Below are 22,961 nucleotides of genomic sequence, written 5' to 3'. Positions count from 1 at the left end.
TATAAATTGTACGCTGAAGTTTCTTTAGCTAATAATTTTCTAATGTTGACAGACCATTGACATTGCTGAGGTTTGTTGATTTAAAGACTTATTATCATCACGGGCAGAAAAACATTATAGACATTAAACAGCGCGTCATTAAGTAGACAACAGCTGCACAATTGTATGGTAAAAGGTAAATATGTATCTTAATAATTATGTTGACAACTAGCTTACGCAGCAACGTCCGAAAATATGAAATATCCGACATGTATTTCAATATTTAAAATTCAAGATATAATGACGACTGAACTGTTTTACTTTAAGGAAAAAGCGGTAAAATTATGTTGAAAATGAAACACAACAAACTAAATACTTATCTGTTACGTCTAAACGACTAATTATCCCCATATAACACTGTCATTGAATCGCACATTTCAATTATAATTATTCCCCTTGAAAGTTAATGCATATTGATATAACGAATTCATCAAACGTTATCAAACATTAGTAATTTAAATTGCATCGGATTCGCACAATATTATGTGGATGTAAATCCGATCCGGTTGTTGTTTATGTGTCAAGCTCATTTTGTCAGTGAGATATAATAAATTTCTTGCGTAGTAAAATCTACTGTAAAGTACACAATGATACTTACATAATTCTGTCGTATCCGTCTGAATAAACATCCGCTGCACAAAATATAGACATTTGTATTAATGATAATTAAACACAATCATATTTTCTGTGTTTATTGAATTAATAACACTGAGTTTCTTTGTCGCGTTACAAGATGGCGGATGTCTAACGCTGTTTGTGAAGTGACGTCACAATGTTTATCTGTGCGCGTGCCCTTTCCCATAAAAGTATTTATACACAAAATACTCGAAAACTTGATTTTTGCCAGGTATAACGCCTACGCCAACAGGTAGATCGCATTCTTGTCCATATACATGTCAAATTTCGGCAAACGTGCTGGGCCAGTCTTCAAGCGCCACAAATCGCAGTGATTCTCGCCAGCTTAACGAAACTTAGCCCCCTTTATCATTCGTTAGAATGAACGTCATCAATGATGACGTCCAATACATCACTCATTCCATACTAGACTTGCGACACCTTAAGGGTTTCGCGGGATGGAATGAGTGGGGAGATCATATACAATTTTCAGCTTTCAGGAAGCAAGGACCCTCTGGACGTGAAACATCAGCTTTCCAACACTATATGATTCCAGTTCCATAGCACATATTGCATTAGTTCAATGGGAAGAACATTAAACGGCATATTCACAAATCTCTGAAAAACAAACAGTGCTCAAAAATATTTAAAGTAGTCATTTACTATTTAATTGATTATGTCCTCTGATTGTTGCATTTTTAATTTAAATATGTGTTCCTATATGCATTTATTGTTGTTTTGACTTAAAAAACTAAAATGGATGCCCATTCTTAGTTTGCTGTCTTAGTCTACCCTAAAATTATACATGTTTCTTGCATAATTGAATTATCAAAAACTGCATACTTGTAAAGGCATTGTCAGAGTTATTTGGTTAAGTTAGAGACAAAGTAAAGCAAATATATTTATTTTTCTTAAAATGAATCATCCTCTGAAGCCCCCACTGGGATTCAAACCCAGATCTCTTTCCTCTGGGAAGGAAAGTATTCTATCTTGAAATACAAGGGCAAGTAAGAGGACAATTTGCAATTTTAAACCTATAAACATATAAACTTAATTTTTCACCTGACCTTAGAAACAACACAGACATCTCCGAATCTGAAATACATTACAGTTACAATTCAGGTTTTTAGTATTGTGCATTGTACATGAATGTTTAAGTATTGTATTTATCCTTGGTACACAGAACTGCCTAAAGATGCGTAAAATACCAGTATTCAAATCTGAAAATATCCCATGTGTTTGTTTTACTCTGTTAGTATCCCTATTTTATTTCAATAAAGCAGTTTTTTCCTTCTCCTGAAAATTTAACTAAATATCAGTTATGCTACTTTTTACATTCAGCAAATGACATGTGTCCGTAATGTCCATTTTGAAAATTTGGTTAAAAAAACATTATTTTTACCAAAAAGGTAGACTTAAATAATTATTATTAAATAGTTGATGTATGTCGCCTTAATAAAGAAACAAAAATGGGAAAGAAATAAAATGTTTAAAAATGTCAGTTACATGACTTATAACATTAAGTAGACGATATATCTTTGATACTTTAGGATAAGAGTAGACCTTAACACAAATAGGATAAGAGTAGACCTGAACACAAAACTTAACCAAATTTTCAATTTTCTAACTATAAAAGGGGGCATTATTCAGTCAAAAAACAGAAAAAAATGGGTAAAAAAAAATGTGTGTACGAAAACAATTGGGTAAGAAAAAATTATGCCGAAAAAATATATGCTAAAATAGCTTGGGGTCTTGACCACCAAAACGGCTTGGATTTTAATTATGCTGAAATAACTCGGGGTCATGACCACCAAACTGGCTTAGAATTCAATTATGCTGAAATAGCTCAGGATCTTGACCACCAAACTGGCTGGGATTTTTATTATGCTGAAAAAGCTCGGGATCTTTACCACCAAACTGGCTTGGATTTGAATTATGCTCATAGTTCGGGTTCTTGACCACCAAACTGGCTTGCATTTTAATTATGCTGAAATAGCTAAGGATCTTGACCATCAAACTGGCTTGGATTTTAATTATGCCAAAATAGTTCAGGATCTTCACCACCAAACTGGCTTGGATTTTAAATATGCGGAAATAGCTCGAGGTTTCGGCCATGAAACTGGCTAGGATTTTAATTATGGTGAAAAAGCTCGGGTTCTTGACCACCAAACTGGCCTTGATTTTAATTATACCGAAATAGTTCCGGATCTTGACCACTAAACTGACTTGGATTTTAAATATGCTGAAATAGCTCAAGGTCTCCCCCACGAAACTGGCTAGGATTTTAATTATGCTGAAAGAGCTTGGGGTCTTGACCACCAAACTGGCCTGGATTTTAATTATACCGAAATAGTTCAGGATCTTGACCACCAAACTGACTTGGATTTTTATTATGCTGAAATAGCTCGGGGTATCCGCCACCAAACTGGCTTGGATTTTAATTATGGTTAGAAAGCTCCGGGTCTTTACCACAAAAAAAATTGACCACCAAACTGGCTTGGATTTTAATTATACCGAAATAGTTCAGGATCTTGACCACTAACCTGACTTGGATTTTAATTATGCTGAAATAGCTCGGGGTCTCTGCCACCAAACTGGCTTGGATTTTAATTATGGTGAGAAAGCTCGGGTCTTGACCACAAAAATGGCTTGGATTTTAATTATGCTGAAATAGCTTGGGATCTTTACCACCAAAGTGGGCGGGGCCCTGGGGTGGGTAATGTGAACATGGATGGTCGAGACACTGTGTTGTCATAAGAAATCTTAAGTATTAATTTGAAGTCAAATGGTGAAGAATGGTGCGGCAGAGGCCGACGCGTATTCCCACGCCGCATGTTTGACCCAGGGGGTGCCCCAGGTTTGGGAATGCGGCCATGCATGGTTGAGATTGACCGTAACTATTGTCTTAAGAGATTTCGAGTGCTTGACAGGTTAATGTAAGCCATCATGGAGAGGGGTGGTTTATGTGGGTTGGTGGTAATTTAAAAGATGAAGTTTCAAAAATAATTATAAAAATAAAATTTGGGGGGGGGGGAATTCTTGGGTGGGGCATGGGGGATAGTTTGGGTGTGCAGTGCATTGTGGTATGTCAGGTAAGTGTTGTTTTGTCAAAGTATGAATCAAATGTGATCATATATAAAGAAGTTATGGCAATTTAAGCAAAATGTTCAATTATCTAAGTATAAAAGGGGCAATAATTCTGTCAAATGCTTGATACAGTTTTCTGCTCTTGTTTATAGATTGGGATCATGTTGGTAAAGAAGTATGCAAAATATGAAAGCAATATGTCAAAGGACATAAAAATATTGGAGGTGGTATGCAAACTTTAACATAGATTTATCAAAAATATGCATATTCTAAGTATAAAAGAGCAATAATTCTGTCAAAATGCTTGATACAGTTGTCTGCTCTTGTTTATAGATTGGGATCATGTTGGTTATGAAGTATGCAAAATATGAAAGCAATATGTCAAAGGACATTGAAAATATTTGAGGTGGTATGCAAACTTTAACATAGATTTATCAATAATACACTTTAACTCCAATATAGTGCGGTCCGTTATAACGCTGTGTCCAATATAACGCGGGGGATCCTTGGATCCCTTTTTTTCTCCAACCTTCCATTTCTGATTCAAATCCATGTTATGCAACTTCATGTATTTTCATAAATTCAAAGAAGCTGGCGATCACAGCTTGATTGCTTTATCCGCCCGTTTAACTGATTTTAATCGATTAGAGGTTAAACGACACTCGACAGCTAATTGGTGTTAATCTGTTGTGTAATGTCAATAAAGGTGTGAAAACAAGCGAGTCGGTGTTTATTACATGTATTCCCTATAAGAGCGGTTCGATGCGCTAATTTCAATAAGGCAAGTGCAAGCGGAATAATTATCAAATTAAAGTTATTTAAAACTATTACCTGTTTATGTTCCGTATTTATCGTGTATTGTATTTCGTTGGTATAAAATATGGCTGTGTAAGTGTGTTATTGTTTATTATATGCTACACATGCTTGATAAATAAAGTTATCTTTGTGTGTGTTTAATGTTTCAGTACGTATACGAAAAATACATTTAACAAGGGACAAAATTGTCACAAAACCAGGTTTTCATTGTGAAAAAAAAATCTGATAAAGGGAGAAAAGTCAAACTGAACTTTTGAAATGAACAAACAAAATTAACCCCCTTTATAAGTTTGTTTTTTTTTTAAATCTATTTTTAGTCGTGGCGACCTTGACATTGGAGATATTGACGTGATTCTTTCGTGCGACACACCGTCCCATGATGGTGAACAAATGTGCCAAATGATTTTAAAATCTCACAATAAATGACATAGTTATGGCCAGGACAAGCTCATTTATGGCCATTTTTGACCTTTGAACTCAAAGTGTGACCTTGACCTTGGAGATATCGACGTAATTATTTCGCGCGACATACCGTCCAATGATGGTGAACAAATGTGCCAAATGATTATAAAATCTGACAATGAACGACATAGTTATGGCCCGGACACGCTTGTTCCGCCAGCCCGCCCGCATTCGCCAATCTAATAACCATTTTTTTCCTTTGGAAAACCTGGTTAAAAATCCTGACGATTTATTTACATGCTAACGCAGTGTAATAGTTAACAGAGATGCACTTAAATTTTTGCCAGTTATCAGAAAGTCCATGGAAAGCACGTTTTTTACATGCTGCGTATGACGCAATAAAACATTTCTTTGTACATGTATCGTATTGCCTCGTATTGCATTCATTCTAAATTTAAATTCGCTCGTCCAATGAAAGCTGTGTCCCATAATGCACTGTACTAATTTTTCTGAAAAATGGCGTAGGCATATGAATTTGTTTACGAAGTTCGTAAACATATTTCTTGTCATAAATGTTAAACATTATTTTTTCGTAAGTGATGTAATTATATTGGATTATCGGATAAATGTGCACATTAGAAAAGCGGTAGTTATACTGTTATCGCACGATTCGGTTTACATGCATGTATTTGCGGTTGACAACACAGCATGACGATACCATGAACTATATTATAGGCTATACTTTACCTGTTTTTATAGCCCCTTAAATAAATTAGCTCAAAACTTATAACGCTTTCCGTTTATAACGCTGTTGCGTGGCTTGGACCCCGTCATCCGCGTTATATTGGAGTGACAGTGTATGCATATTCTTAGTATAAAAGGGGCAATAATCCTGTCAAAATGCTTGATACAGTTGTCTGCTCTTGTTTATAGATAAGGGTCATGTTGGTAAAGAAGTACATGTATGCAAAATATAAAAGTAATTTGTTAAAGGACAAAGAAAATATTTGGGGTAGTACACAAACTTTAACATGTGCACGCTAACGGTAACGCCGACGTGATCAGGATAGCTCCATTATATATATTTCATATACATTAGTCGAGCTAAAAATGAGTGAAAATCTCTGACCCGTCTCCACCCCATCCCCTTTAACTTTTGACCCAGGGGTCAGATCAAAATTCCAAATAGTGCAGGGTCGCACATAATGCTCATAGCTACCATGTGTTTAAGTTTCAAGGTTCTAGTGCTTATGGTGTAGGAGATAGTGGCTAGGACAGACGGACAGACTGATGTTGGAGATAACCACAATGAACCTGTTAACAGCCAACTAACGCTGCCAACAAAGCACAAGCTTTACGTGTCAGGATGCGGCACTATCTATACAAACTGCATAAGGAATTACAAGACGCTTAGGGTTTGAGGGACACCAAACCTGATTATGAGTCTTCCACACCTTAAGCATCTTAATAACCCTTTGCATGCTGGGAAATTTGTCGTCTGCTGAATTTCTAAAATCAGCATTTTCTTCATTTTTTTTTCAAAGAATACTATCAGAATAGCAAACAGTTTGGATCCTGATGAGACGCCACGTTCTGTGGCGTCTCATCTGGATCCAAACTGTTTTCAAAGGCCTTTAAAATTCGGTTCCCGCACTGAAAGGGTTAAATATACTTATTTGCTTGCGTACATGTACCTGATAATAAATTATTATTATTACCTGTTTTGGCATCAACAAGCTTTATCGATTGGCTCTCAAATTTTGCACATGAACGCTACACGATCAACCAATATGCCTTTTCATTTCAAGTCGGAAAGCAATTTAGCCCTTATTCGGCCATAAAAGGGTGGAGGATCTATTTAAAGTACAACTATTCCAGATACAAAAATATGAATTCATTTATTTAATGCACTTATTTTCTTCTCTTTTGCTACGAAATGACCATAAACCAGCTTACGCATATTTTGCATTAGCAGATTATATTTCTTTTTTTACATATGAAACAGGGCTTTATTTCCTGACTTTGTGAAGCGGCCCTGGCCCCCTTATTTTGTGAAAAAATGAGTCGCGAACTTTTCAAAATTGTGAAAAAATGAGTTGCAATCTTTTCAAAATTGTGACAAATTGAGTCGCGAAACTTTTCAAAATTGTGAAAAATTGAGTCGCGAACTTCTTAAAATTGTGAAAAACCGAGTCGTGAAATTATTAAAATTGTGAAAAATGGCCCATTTTGTAAAAATTCACGGCCATGTTAGGTTTGTGAATTGTCCTTTTCAAAATTGTGAAATGTCCTTCCACGGCCACTCATAAAGAAGGAAAAAAAGCCCTGTGAAAGGTAAAAATAAATTCAAGCAGCATTTTATAATATAAATTTAAAAATGCACTCAATCATGCACTTTTAAACAATATTATTGTAATTCTGTTATTTATAATCATATTAATAATGCCTCATTTTTCTCAATTTTATGGTTTACTATCTATTTTTCCCAATTTTATGGTTTATCTTGATTAATTTCTGAATTCAAAAGACACTGGCTTAAAAAAACTGTCTATGCATGTAACTGTTTATTGAAATCTCTTTATGAGTGATTATAAATGCATGATAAAATTCTAACATGTTATGTAATAGATAAATCTATATTGTTTGTATTTTTCGTAAACATTATTAGCCACCGTTGTGGTCAAACATATTTTTTTTTTTTATTAGTGACTTTGTTTCACAGATTACTGTAACAGAGCTACAGATAAGGTGCGCATTTGTGTAAATACCCAATGTAAAATTGCCGATTACGCATAGAAAAATAAAACCATGCGTTCCGAAACCCAATTGAAATTGCCGATTACGCATATCATATTTTTCCTTTGCATAACGAGTAAATTTGTCCCGGAAATACCCTGGTCAGAAATACCCGGATTCTTTCCGCTTTGTCCAAGTGCTTTCAGTATAACCTTCAGCACAATAATATGTACGGAAAAAAGTGTCTTTGTGACTACGTGTTATTGTTGTGAAAATGTCGAAACCGTGAGGCCTTAAAAATGGAAACATCGTATCCTAGGAACAAAGAAACTCAATTTTAAGATATTTAACCGCAGGCAACACAAAATCAGAAGCGGAAAATATAGTGAAACTAATTCTTGACGATATTATGTCGGAGGCAATCGCTGTCAGTGCTTACATTGTAAAAAAAACTGGTGGAAAAAATCGTTGAACTTTTTTTTTTAAATCAAGACTGTATATTATGGATACATCTACATAATTACACAAAATCTCTGAAACTAATCAATTAAGAGTGGAACTACAACCAGCTTATTCAGGTAAGCAGGTGAGAATTTAAGACAATGAACATACCCAATTTTAAAACAAAGGTACCCAATTGTCAATTAAAGTACCCGGTAGTGGGTACCGACTTTTTTGTACCCAATTGAATATGAAAATACCCAATTGAACTCAAAAGTAGTGGGTATTAACCAAATTACTCAGAAAAGTTATCTGGAGCTCTGCTGTAACGTACAATCTTTATACGGAATGAAGGAGTTTTTATTTACAAGTACACTTTTTGTATTTTGTTGATAGTCTACTTAATTTTTGTTTTACTGTTAAACAAAATAACGCCGCACGCGTCAGACTAATGTCGTTACAATCTAGAGTTTAAATGAAATTATGTCACACGATAGACGTATTAAAATATTTAACTGCATGTCCGACTTGTCGTCATTAAATTCAAGTAGTCATCAAATTCAAGATTTAAAATGAAAATACGTCACAAGATATATGTATTTCATACCATACGAGTTTTTAAGGATATTTTCAGATCTGAATACTGGTATTTTACATGTGTTAAACTTTAACTGTAATGTATCGCAGATTCAGAGATGTATGTTTTGTTGTAAAGGTCATTTAACCCAACATATCTCAGACACAAAGAGTGTCCAAATTTGTGCGAACAATTAAATTAAAACTAAGACATTTATCGATTGTCATTACCTGCTGTATAATTTATTTGTGTACTGACATATATTCAATTGTGGTGAAATCAACCGGGATCACCTTGGTGAGAATCTGGTGGAAAAATCACTGCACTAACCTGAGACATCAGTCTGTCATGATTGATTGCTCAGTTGTACATATTTTTCTAATTCTGGCTACCATAACTTTAAATGTCGCTTTTTATGACTTTTGACTGGCGCGACTTTATAGTTATGGACCAACCCCATTAGGAAAGTCAACCAGAAAATGCCCAAAAGTGGACAGTTAACAAAGACCGGTCCAAAACAGCTTTTAAATGCAGTTATTGGCCCATATCAATCACTTGATTGGAAAGATTGACATTTTTCACATTTAACTGATACATTCTTTCACAAACTACTATCTTAAACATTTAAAATTTATCTATTCTGCTCTTACACATGGAGAAAAACAGCGATGTGACAGACTTTCTTGAAATGCGAATCTCCCGAGATTTCACGGTCATATGATGGTATTTCTACTTTTAAGTAACATACCATGTGCTCAAGTGTTTTCAAAATCAGAATGACATTTCCCGGTATTTTAGAATATTCTGGCTTGTTTTGTGAACAAATTGTAGTGTAAATACAAACTAAAAGTAAATATTTAAAACTACCCGATTCACACTGAAATCAGTTTTATAATCCACCAGACTTATGTTGTTAATCACAAATAATAGATTTCACAAAACGAAAGTGATGTTTACAATTTCAGCAAAAAAATGTCAAGGTCGTTCGAAAGTATCCAAATTAAAACTAGTCTTGGACAAAGCGACAATGGTGTCAAAATTGTGAATTTCAGACTGATGAGAGTTATTTTCATCTATTGTAAGATGCATTTGAAACATTTGAACCTTAAAATATTCCTCGGTGCAGTAATTTATATTCATTCATCAATATATTGTTCTGGCTGACCTGGAGAGTTGCGTCTGACCCATCGGAAGCGCGTTGCGCATGCGTATAGAGGAGACGCAGGGAGCCTGTCCGACTGTTAACGAACGAACACTCAGTGAAATTAGCTTGTGATTATTGTTATTAAATCGTTATATCTTTTAGCACGTGTTAAGTTTTACCTGGAAAATAGTAAAGATACATCATTGGCGACGAGGCAAATACTTAAAGAACAGCGGGATTCCGGGTAATTAAGAACTTTTGCATTTGCCAGTTTGGCAACCACGTGCTATTGAAACATCGTATTTCACAACTGAGATCGTCTAGAGTACGTTCGTCGGTGCAGATCGACCAGCACAGAGTATTTTTAAACAAATTTGAGCCAGTTTGGCAGTATTAATTTGTTTAAGAAGTGTTTCTCTTGAAAAGAAAATTGTTGCTGTGACGTCACGAGTTTATGAGCACACAGGTGAACATGTACTAGCCGTTTTCGCAGTTTGCGGAGGCGCACAGGGGTACGTCGCAGTTTGCGCACAGGGACTTCTCGCATTTGCAGTTTTCGGGGGCACACAGGGTGTTTTTTTGCAGTTTGCAAACAGATACTATGCTGCAGTTGTAAAGACGGAGGGAGTTGAACTTGGCTGTTCGTATACTTCTGACCAGTTTGGTTGGTATGGTGGGCTATTGTTGCAATTAATTAAGTGAACATTGGTTAACAATATTATTCAACATAATTTGGTTTAAATACATCGTTTGGACTATTTAGGTTTTAAACTTCTGCAGTGATCCGAACTGAATAAGATGCAATAAATACACAGAAGTTTTATGCAAGGCCCGGAATTGCCTTGATGATGTATCTGAAAAACAAATAGCTTCTGATATTAAAAGCGGAATCAGTAGCGGTAGATATGAAGATGAAGAGCAGCAGCCCATTTAAAAACGATAAGAAAAAGCAGTCAAGACACGATGAAAGGCCCTGTAAGCCCTCAATTTATAGCCAGGGGGTTGAACAGCCGTTGAAGAAACAATTCAGAAGAAATGAGAGCAGTGACTCGGACAATGAATCAGCGGTGCGGGTGGAAAAGAGGCAAAGGGGAAATCACTCCAAGACTTATGATCATTTTAGGCGTCGTCGGTCACAGGATAGGGTATCAGAGGAAGACGACGACAGTGGCTCGGGAAATGAAGACGACAACAGACGGTCAGTTCGTAAACATTCCCGCTACAGTCATGCTCCATCTGGTGGTAGGCCATCACAAAAGCCAAAGCACAGGAATCACTCCAGCGACTCCAGTTCAAGATCAGGGTCAAGACACGGTGTTTCAAGGAGGCGGCATCGTCATGTACAAGGTCGTCACAGGGCAAGGTCATCACAATCAAGGTTCTATTACAGTTCCAGTTCAGAATCTGATAGTTTATCAGAGAATGAATATCACTCTAGAGTCCACGGTGATCCAAGGAGGCAGCCAAAGAACCTACGATATGATGGACGAACCAGTTGGCTGTCATTCAAGCAAAAGTTCAACAGCTATCGGAAAGTCTACAAATGGTCTGATCATGAATGCCGTGATTACCTGAACTGGTGCCTCGAGGGGAAGGCTCTCGATTACTTCACTATCGAGACGCATATGGGAGAAAGTTTTTCTTTCCGTGACATTATGCGAAAGATGGAAAGGCGCTTTGGTTCAAAGGAACTACCTGAGACAAGTAGAGCTAAGTTCCAGCAGGCTACACAGCAACCGGAGGAATCGTTAGAAGATTGGGCGGATAGAGTGTTAACTCTGGCAATACCTGTTTTTAGGGACCTTCCAGATCAGTTTGGTCAAAGGGAGGCAGTTTCAAAGTTCTGTCAAGGTTGTATTGACAGTGAAGCAGGGAAACACGCCTGTTTTGAACGACCACGATCTATTCAGCATGCTGTTGATCTGGTACGACACCATCAGTATGTCACTCAAGTGGTGGATGGCAAGAAGGCTAAGCAATATGATCAAGAAATAGCGGTCAATGCGGTTCAGTCCCCGTGTGATGTGAGATTAGAAAAACTGGAAAAGGCGATCGAGCAGCTGACTTGTAAGTTTGAAGCTAGTTTAGCATCAAACAGTGCAAGAAATAACGAGGATATGACGTTCCCACAGAGGACTTTCAGATGTTTTCATTGTAATGGCAGGGGCCATATAAAAAAGAATTGTAAGGTGTACCAGGAATCCCTTAAATCAACGTCTGAAGGTCAAGTGGCTGAAAAGAGTCCACAGAAGACTAATCTCCAAAGGGCCGGTAGCGAAGGCCAGGCACCGCAGCCCGATGTAGCAAGAGGCCATTTGTTAGTGCCGGTTGAAGTGCAGCAGGATGCTTCATCTGGATTGGCGGCTGAAAAGGAAGGGGGCAAATCCGTGTCAGCAAGTGGAGTGGAGACCATAGCAGTCATGGTTGTGACGGCAGGGTCTTCGTATGTGAATATGTTGGTAGGAGACCGTCAGGTTAGGGCTCGGGTAGACTCTGGAGCGGATATATCTATACTGTCTTCAGCAGTCTATGACCAGTTAGAGCGGAAACCAGGCAAGGTCAGGGAAATCAACATGCAGCTTGCTGATAGGAATTCGGTTCTCAAAGGATTTGTGACACAGCCTTTACACGTACAGCTTGGAAAGCAGTCTTCCAGGGAAGGGGTATGTGTAGCGCCAATCAGTGATGAGATGTTGCTGGGACATGACCTGCTGCGGCACTTCAAGGCATTGATTGATCTGCACTCGGACTGCCTTTTAATCAATGGCGAAAGTATACCTTTGAATACAACATTCAGAGATAAACCGGTGGTAGCAAAAGTTATCATGTTCAAACGAACAGTGGACATAGGTCCGGATCCGGATATCCTGTCAGGAACGCCAATTCCGAGAAAGGGTCATAAAAAGTCATCGACGGCAGTTTGCCCGATGGATGTCAGTTCTTCCAGCGGTGACAAGGTAGAAGCTACTGTTGGGGTCCAAGAGTGTCACTTCTCGGACAAGAAGGCAGAAGGTCATACCGAGTCCTGGGCGGTTGGATGTCTACCTTTGGTAGGGGTCGAGGGCGATCAGTCCGAGGATACAAGTCCTGTTCGGAGTCGCACGACCACCAGAAGAGACGGGGTCGAGGGCGACCAGTCCGAGGATACAAGTCCTTTAAGGAGTCGCACGACCACAAGAAGGGACAGTTTGTCCCAGATCCAGAAGAGCTTGGAGAGCCAGCGCCAGGTGGATAAGTGTACAAGAAACCACACCTGTCGTGTCCCTGGGTGTGACAGCGTGGGGGTTAAATTTGAAAAGGTCCATGCGCCAGCAGTTTACGATAGACAGTTGGCCGATCCAAGCGGCCAGTTAGCTCATGTTTTCAATCGAATGGAATCGGCTAGTCAGCCTGATTCATATCCGTGGGATCCGGGGGGCGAGCCGTTCACTCAGTCGTGTCGGGTGTTGGCTGGAAGTTTTTCCCAACACCCACTTTTGTTACAACAGGAGTGAATTCACGCTCCTTACTTCACTAGGCCCTATCATCGATTTCCGGCGCCAACGGAAGATGGGGATGTGACTGCGATGTTGGCGGAACTTCAGGGGGTGACAACGCAGCACATCCTGAAAGTCACCACGAGAAACGCAGTCAACCTGTCTGATGCGATCTCCACAGGGCAGGTTGCCCTGTAGATCTACCTCGGAAATCGATGGTCCCCAATATACGCCAGTTTGGCAATCCAGGATTGGCACAACAAACCACAACCAGATAAATGGCAGAATATTGTTTCGGGCGGTGGTACCTGGTCCGGGGAGCGGTTCCAACAATAAAGACGGGGGGAGTGTTGTGGCTGACCTGGAGAGTTGCGTCTGACCCATCGGAAGCGCGTTGCGCATGCGTATAGAGGAGACGCAGGGAGCCTGTCCGACTGTTAACGAACGAACACTCAGTGAAATTAGCTTGTGATTATTGTTATTAAATCGTTATATCTTTTAGCACGTGTTAAGTTTTACCTGGAAAATAGTAAAGATACATCAATATGTAGAAATGTATCCAAGAAAATGAGTATTCTTTGATTTATAGCGTGACATAAATATGTTACCACTCTGGTTGACTTTCGATACAGGGTTGGCTTCAGCGTACAGGTATGTCAATACTATATAAATTGTACGCTGAAGTTTCTTTAGCTAATATTTTTCTAATGTTGACAGACCATTGACATTGCTGGGGTTTGTTGAGTTAAAGACTTATTATCATCAGGGGCAGGAAGACATTATAGACATTAAATAGCGTATCATTACGTAGACAACAGTTGCACAACTGTATGCGTAAAAGGTAAATCAGTATATTAATAATTATATTGACAACTAGCTTACGTAGCAACGTCCGAAAATATGAAATATCCGACATCTATTTCAATATTTAAAATTCAAGATATAATGACTACTGAACTGTTTTACTTTAAGGATAAAACAGTAAAACTATGTTTTAATGAAAATGAAACACAACAAACTAAATACTTATCATGATAACGGCTAAACGACTTATTATCCCAATATAACACTGTCATTCAATCGCACATTTCAATTAAAATTATTCCCCTTGAAAGTTAATGCATATTGATATAACGAATTCATCAAACGTTATCAAACATTAGTAATTTGCATTGCATCGGATTCCCACAATATTATGTGAATGTAAATCGGATCCGGTTGTTGTTTATGTGTCAAGCTCATTTTGCCAGTGAGATACTTAAATTTCTTGCGTAGTAAAATCGGCTAGATTGAACTTTACCGGTACGCAGTTGTTTACCACTATCAAATCTACTGTAAAGTACACAAAGATACTTACATAATTCTGCCGTATCTGTCTGAATAAACATCCACTGCACAAAATATAGACATTTGTATTAATGATTATTAAACACAATCATATTTTTCTGTGTTTATTGAATTAATAACACTGAGTTTCTTTGTCGCGTTACAAGATGGCGGATCTCTAGCGCTGTTCGTGAAGTGACGTCACAATGTTTATTTGAGCGCGTGCCCGTTCCCACAAAAAATATTTAAACACAAAATACTCCAAAACTAGATTTTTCCCAGGTATAACGCCTACGCCAACAGGTAGATCGCATTCTGGTCCATATACATGTCAAATTTCAGCAAACGTGTTCGGCCAGTTTTCAAGACTCTCAAATCGCAGTGATTTGCTCCAACTTAACGAAACTTAGCCCCCTTTATCATTCGTTCGAATGAACGTCATCAATGATGACGTCCAATACATCACTCATTCCATACACTGTCGATAAGCTCCCTGACGATGCCGTCCCACTTGCCGTCCTGCAGCACCACGTAGCGGGCGTCGGGCAGAGACATGATCTTGTACTAGAGTTGCGACACCTTAAGGGTTTCGCGGGATGGAATGAGTGGGAACTAAAAAAATGTGGGTTCGAAAATTTTGGGTCTAAACAAATGTGGGTACGAACATTTTGGTTACGAAAAAAAATGTGGGTACGAAAATTGTGGGTACAATGGGTCAATGTTAAGGTTTTAGCATGGCGGACGCCGGACGGCGAAAAGACACGACACGACACGATGAGCTGGCTATGACAATACCTCAGGTATTCTCCTAAAACAGCCGAGCGCATATGCATAAGTCAGTGAGTAATACTCAACAAGACTCATAATTGTCAAGCAAATTTGTCCCCTACCGGCTCCACCATTGTCAGAATTTATTTTATGTTTTTATTTATTGCCATAGAAACCAGAATTTTTGACGTAGGAACAAAATGAAATCACGTGCATAATGTCCTTATTGCCATCTATCCATGTTTCAAGTTTCATGAAAAAATATTAAGAACTTTTAAAGTTATCGCAGGATTCAGAAAAGTGTGACAGACTGACTGACTGACTAACTGACGGACACACAGAGTGCAAACCATAAGTGAAACCGGTAGTGGACTAATAAAAGCTAGGCACGGCGTATAAAATCAGAACCACTGGGCCGAATCTGCTGAAACGTGGCCACATTATAGAATATAGTCCAAACAAGCTACAGAATGAGCGTTTTTGGACCTGAAGCGTAAAACATTAACCAATGATGGACAGCACAAAATGGGTCTTTTGTACAAAACATGTAAACTTTAAGTGGCATTTAATGACCTTTAGACATCAGAAAGTTGCAAATTTTTAATATTCTGCACACTTCGACTTGTTTTTTTTACAAATTTAGAAGCATTTATGCTTGGGATGTATATAAACCGTGTTATTCAGTGTCAAATTTGGCCAAAAATCACAATAACATCCCAAAAATGGCTAAGCAGCAATGCCCCTTTAACATTATTCCTTATATTTAATTGTATTGTTTAAAAATGTGCAGCTCCATGAGATACATATGCATTCCAAATATCAAGTTGCTATCTTCAATATCGCAAAAGTATTAATAAAATAAGCGATTTGGGCCACATATATTTGACCTCTGACCTTGAAGAATGACCTTGACCTTTCACCACTCAAAATGTGCAGCTCCATGAGATACAAATGCATGCCAAATATGAAGTTGCTATCTTCAATATCGCAAAAGTACATGTATTCATAAAATAAGCGATTTGGGCCACATATATTTGACCTCTGACCTTGAAGGATGACCTTGACCTTTCACCACTCAAAATGTGCAGCTCCATGAGATACACATGCATGCCAAATATCAAGTTGCTATATTCAATATTGCAAAAGTATTTATAAAATGAGCGATTTTGGCCACATATATTTGACCTCTGACCTTGAAGGATGACCTTGACCTTTCACCACTCAAAATGTGCAGCTTCATGAGATACACATGCATGCCAAATATGAAGTTGCTATCTTCAATATAGCAAAAGTTATTGCAAAATGTTTAAGTTGGCGCAAACAGACAGACAGACAGACAGACAGACCAACCAACAGACAGGGCAAAAACAATATGTCCCCCACTACTATAGTGGGGGACATAAAAAGATAACTGTGTATATTTAATCATAATGGCTCTGTATATCACACATGATAGGCCACTGCTGGGGCTTGAACCCAGAACTCATCTTACATTGTAAGATGCGTTTTTCAATTAAACTACAATGACTGTATCTTGTGAAGTGGAGCCAACATACACCCACATACCGGTAAGTGAAAAAATTATTCTGTCCATATATGTGTACTGGGCGTTTCTGACACATGTCGCATAACTGTTTACAACAAAAGATGTATACATAGATATATATACATAAATGGGGAAAAATAAACTGTCTATTTTTTTTTTTCATATATACACATTTGCTAGCAATGATTTATAATTATATCATGTTGAAATCATTTATAGACAGAATATTACTGAAACTGCAATAAACTATAAGATGGATAGATATAATGTTTCATTCCATATAGTACAATGAACAAATGTTCTTCCGATGCCATTTTCACTAAGGTATAGGAATTGAATCCTGATATACAACTAAAAATGTATGTTGGTTAGCATGAAATATTCAACAAATCCTCATATTCAAGCTTGGTCATCACTTAGTGAAATAATTTGTGGACATATCATAATAGAAAAATGCATTTCATGCCTCTAGATTGCTTTATTACAGGGTTCCCAGCTTTTTGTATGAACAAAATTCCCTGACTTTTCCCTGATGGAAAATAAAACGTCCAGGATCATAATTTCGACCTATTTCTTGTTTTAGACACCCTGAATAAATAGCAGTTGCAGACATAACTTATTTTTAAAGCTACATGTATACTACAAAGTCACCATAGCCATGCAGAGGAAATAATTTGCTGTTTTAATTGTATGGACTTCTCGAGACAAGTTGGGAAAGTCTGCCCAAGCAAAATTCCCTGATTTTTCCCTGATTTCAGAAACTTTTCCCAAATTCCCTGACTTTTCCCTGACTGGAAAAAGTGAAAGTCTTTTTCCAGGTTTTCCCTGATTTCCAGGTTGGCTGGGAACCATGAATGATAAAATGTTCTTTAGATGCCATGTGTATTAATATATAGGTCTATTTTTTTGAGATATTAATGAAAATGATCCATCATCCAAGCTTTAGTGAAGGATGATGGGCATTATTTGAGTAAAGCCGGAGGCTGAGCATGTATACTTAGCATATCGGGATGACGATATCGAGTGATCCGCATTTTAAATAACGCGCTTAAAAACACCACGTGACTCACCTACATACCCGGATATTCAACCAGATTTTACCATTCTTTAAAACTGTTTTGTTGCTTCAAAATCGTACACAAGCACAAAGGGAAGGGAAAAGAGTTGATCAAACTTCAATCAACCGAAAAGCCATATATTAAATTATATTCTCAGAATACATAATATAATTTCATAAAGAAGGGTGGGAGTATACATGCTCAGCCTCCGGCTTTACTCAAATAATGCCCATCATCCTTCACTAAAGCTTGGATGATGGATCATTATTTTCCGTAAAGCCTCCGGCTTTCACATGTATACTTAGCATCTTTAAATCTAGCAACAAAACCGAACACAAACAATAACAACGGTGAGTATCTTTAACTAAAGACTTCCATCATAACTATCATTATCAATCATTTATGGATGTAACACTACAGACATTTTCACAGGAGATTCAACCCTGTTAAAACAAATCAACACAACATTTTTGGATATGCTATCTTCATCAACACATTTCATTACTAGTTTAAAATAATAATTATTAACTACCTAACACAGCGTCATTAATTGACACTGATTTCTGTACTCCAGTTATAAAAATTCTTGTCAAATTTCCAGTCTGGAGTTTTGAAAAATGCCCACTAAGGATCATCCTTTATTATATGCTGCAGAAGTAGCTGCAGATGTAAACACACAAGCCTTAAAAATACCAATGTCTATACCAAAAGTAGTAAGACTTTCCTTAGCCATCTAGCCGCAGTACAAGTGGTAACTGTCTTATAGGTTACATAAAACACTAACAAATAATATACATTTCTAAAGGCTTCAGGACATTTTACATAAAACAACACGGTATGCATAACATACAATTTCTCATAATGAAATTTTCTAAAACTAACAGATAATTATTATGCTTATTAGTGATTATGAGATGATTAGGAAACACAAAACACACATTATTATTACTTGTCTTCATATAGCCTAAGTGTGTTAAGTAACACTAAAGTCTAAGCCCTGGGACGCAGGATAATGCTATTAAAGCAGACACCTAAAGTGTCATCATTTTCATAGTCAGTTTATTTAATGGATACAAAGACCATAAAACTTGAGAACAGTACTCACACTCCATGTGAATATATATATCTAGGAAGAACTGGACAAATATTAAATATTCCTACATAAATTTAGTTATAAAAAATATATTGGAACACCAAATGTAACCATAAAATTACAATTTCTACAATAGCATTGCATAATGAGTATTTAACACTAAATAGGATTTCTAATCCTCATGGAGGTCATACACCACTACACCTTCAGTCATTTGAAAGGGACTGTAAAGCCATTAAACCACACCATAAATACCACTTTTTCCAGGTCAAACGATATTGATTCCTTGTCCATGGTATATAGGCTGACAGGGCAATTTCTGCAGTTCTTTGTGAAACTCCCCAACTCGACAATGATTGCCGGATATAGTCACCACGACCATCTTCAATGAATGACTGAGAGGATGCACCATGCTGCTGTACGGATGAAACAATAGGTCCAGATGTCTCAGTAACCTGACTGGCAAAGAAATTATATTAGACAATACCAATGGATACCATGATTATATTAGACAATACCATTGGATACCATGATTATATTAGACAATACCAATTGATACCGTGATCAACTTTTCCAAACAGGACAAACTAAAAATGCCTGTTCTACTTCATTAGAAATAATCATATTGCATATTTTGCCAATCAGATTAAAAGGTTGAAAATATAAGGCTACATACCACTACAAGACATATAAAATACATCAACACCATAAGACCCTAGTTCTGGGAACCATTAAACAAATGTATCTATGTATTAAGCCTAGACGCAAAAAGGTCTGTATCTGTCTAAAACAGGTGTCTTCAACTTCTAGAAAAATGTCAGATTTAATATCCACTATGTGGAGTTTGAAAAACTTTTTAGAATAAAAATCTGCTTAAATATTAGTATTTCCTGGAATATGAATTGCTAAAATAAAAAATATTTGTGTATATTAAAACACCAAATCCAAATGCCTTATACCAAGCAATCCATAGGACCTTAATTCATTGCTCCCATATCTGTAATATAAGACACAGAAGTAACATTAACACTTTGTATCTTAATATGAATATCACAGTTTTAACTCCTCCTTACTTCCATTACTCAAATATGTACCTTTATCAAAGTCATTAATATCCCCATGACCTCTAAACTTATCGCGCTCTAAGCTTCTATAATACAAAGGCGCCTCTAGAATAGCAAAAAATGCATTAACTACATGGTATCTGCCTGTGAAGGAAGCAATTTCTCGTACTCTCACATGCCTTGTATGCAATACAGTTTCATTATCAGTCACAATCCTCTGTGCTATGCCCTCTGTTAAAACACCATAAACCAGACGGTATCAATGACAAAACCAAAATGACTACTAATCACTATTATCTGCGAAGGCTGTAATACAGATATTTAATTATTTATAATTAATCCTAAAAATTTCACTATGTCTAGAATCCAGTTTGAATTTTGTAAACAGGTCTCTTTAATTTGATGCATATTAACTGAAACATCTAGATATAATATAAACACATGATTTCCATAAATCTAAACCAAGCATGTATTGGCTGTAAATTTTATGTTAACAATATTGGAGCTGGCGCTAAACTAGGCGTCAGGCAAACAAACTTATAGATTTCCATTCAATCCGAAAATAAATTCTTTGATCATGTTCATTCCAAGGTACTTAAAGTATATGTATCCTGCAGATCTATACTCTAAAATAATCATTCTTCTGAATGAGATCCAAAAACATTTATAACATTTCTTATTTACAGTGCTCACAAACAATTAATTCATTAGATATTTCAAATTAATTACTGGTCTATAATTCTCATTTGCTTTAGGCACTATAAAAATATTAGAAATAAACTGATTGTCTTCATCACTTGACTGTACAATCGCTTCTTTTTTAAGTAAAAGATTTACTTCCTCATTAACAAATAATATTGGATCAAAACTAAATGGAATTTCATTTGAAATAATGTTTAGCCAGGAATAGTAAGAAAAATCCAAGAGTCTAGTAAAAATTTCTCCCATTTTTGCACGTGATACTAAATTTTCCCTCAGTGCATACCAACAGTCTATTGACTGGTCAGCCATAGTAACAGTAGCATTGGGAATAGTCTACTTATCTAAAGGCACCGCATGATCGAGTTGCCCCTATGTATGAACCCCTTTGAGGGTATGGTGAACCAAATGGCATTAGGAGGTTCAAAACTACCAATGAAAGTTGCAGGATGAAAAAACTTCTACCCAGAGAGCGTCTTAAGGGTATTGCATAGAACGCTCACATTCTCATATCATTCACAAAGCAACACAATTGTCACAGTTTAGAATTTCTTTGCTAATATTATCACCAAACTGCATTGATGAAACTGGTGTGTTAACATTACACAGATTTGAATACTTTTTGTTTACATTTGGTCTTATCATATACCTGCGCCTAAGAGATAGATTATATAGTACATTATGGTCATATAAGAGACTGAATTAATAACCTCAGGACTATTAGCAATCTGTGTCTTTACCATATTGGCCAACTTAATAATAGGCACAATCCCTGTTGCCACGGCGCTAAATTCTAAATCTCCACCATGTCCTGATTTTGTGACCTTGCCCTTTTTCCTAGGACTTTCCAAATTTCATTGTTAATCAAAGGTGCACCCAGACACAAACAATTCTCTGGTAATTTATATTTTAAAAAACAATTGAATCAGTGTCACACTGAACAGAACAAACGGTGTTAATCAAATTAGCCAAATATTGGGGAATGGCAACTTCCTTTTCAAGTGCCCTTAAAATTAGGCAAATCCCCAAAAACCTCTGAGGTGGGATCATTGTCAATACCATCAAACACGTCTGCTGAGAACTCAGCCCAGTATCCTTTTTATTATAATTATATTATTTTACTATAAGTGAACATTATTGTCACTATCATAATGGTCCATTTTCAAATGGATGTTTGGTCAATTGTATAAATTATGCCCATAATAGTGGGTAATGTCATCATTTTCCGTGCATACGTCATCAGAATTTACTCCAAAAGCAAATTTCAAATTGTCAATTTCTTGCTTGGACAATTTAGAAAAAGAAAACACATTGGAATTCATTATTGGATTGATGCACGTGCTCATAGAAGCTGACGACATATTTCTGTCAGTCTTTTAACTTACTTTTTGAATAAATTACACATATATATAAGCAACCTTTTAGCAAACAACTGCCTTGCCTTTCGTTTTATTAATAACTACAAACTTTAATGTCCTTCTGAGAACAAATGACAATAAAAAATCATCACATCCGAAATCCGAAATTTCGGACAGTATTTTCCGATGCACGTGCTCATAGAAGCTGACGACATATTTCTGTCAACTTACTTTTTGAATAAATTACACATGCATTATAAAAAACCTTTGAGCAAACAACTGCCTTGCCTTTCGTTTTATTAATTACTACATACTTTAATGTCCTGGGAACAAATGGCAATAAAAAATCATCACATCCGAAATTTCGGACAGTGTTTTCCGCGAGCAAAGCTCGTCAGATATTTTTGCTCTAATTATTGCCAGACAAATTAAATACTAGGACTACGTCCTTAGTAAGGCAGTATTAAACAATAAAAACAATAGATTCAATCAATTTCAACAGGTATTTACCTACCTGTCCAGAGAACGAACCACTCGACAGAACGCCAAACCGAAGAATGGTAAAATCTGGTTGAATATCCGGGTATGTAGGTGAGTCACGTGGTGTTTTTAAGCGCGTTATTTAAAATGCGGATCACTCGATATCGTCATCCCGATATGCTAAGTATACATGTGAAAGCCGGAGGCTTTACGGAAAATAATGCCTGTGGGTATGT

At 36.9% G+C, this 22,961-nt stretch overlaps 1 pseudogene; it reads right to left on the bottom strand.

Annotated features, from left to right (window-relative positions):
• LOC127849712 (glutamate receptor ionotropic, kainate 2-like) overlaps nucleotides 1–22,961 on the bottom strand; it is a 66,202-nt pseudogene that overhangs the window by 20,521 nt on the left and 22,720 nt on the right.

The sequence above is a fragment of the Dreissena polymorpha genome, chromosome 11 (assembly GCF_020536995.1).
Source record: "Dreissena polymorpha isolate Duluth1 chromosome 11, UMN_Dpol_1.0, whole genome shotgun sequence".
In the NCBI taxonomy this organism is placed as follows: domain Eukaryota; kingdom Metazoa; phylum Mollusca; class Bivalvia; order Myida; family Dreissenidae; genus Dreissena; species Dreissena polymorpha.
This window is presented reverse-complemented; position numbering and strand designations above follow the sequence as displayed.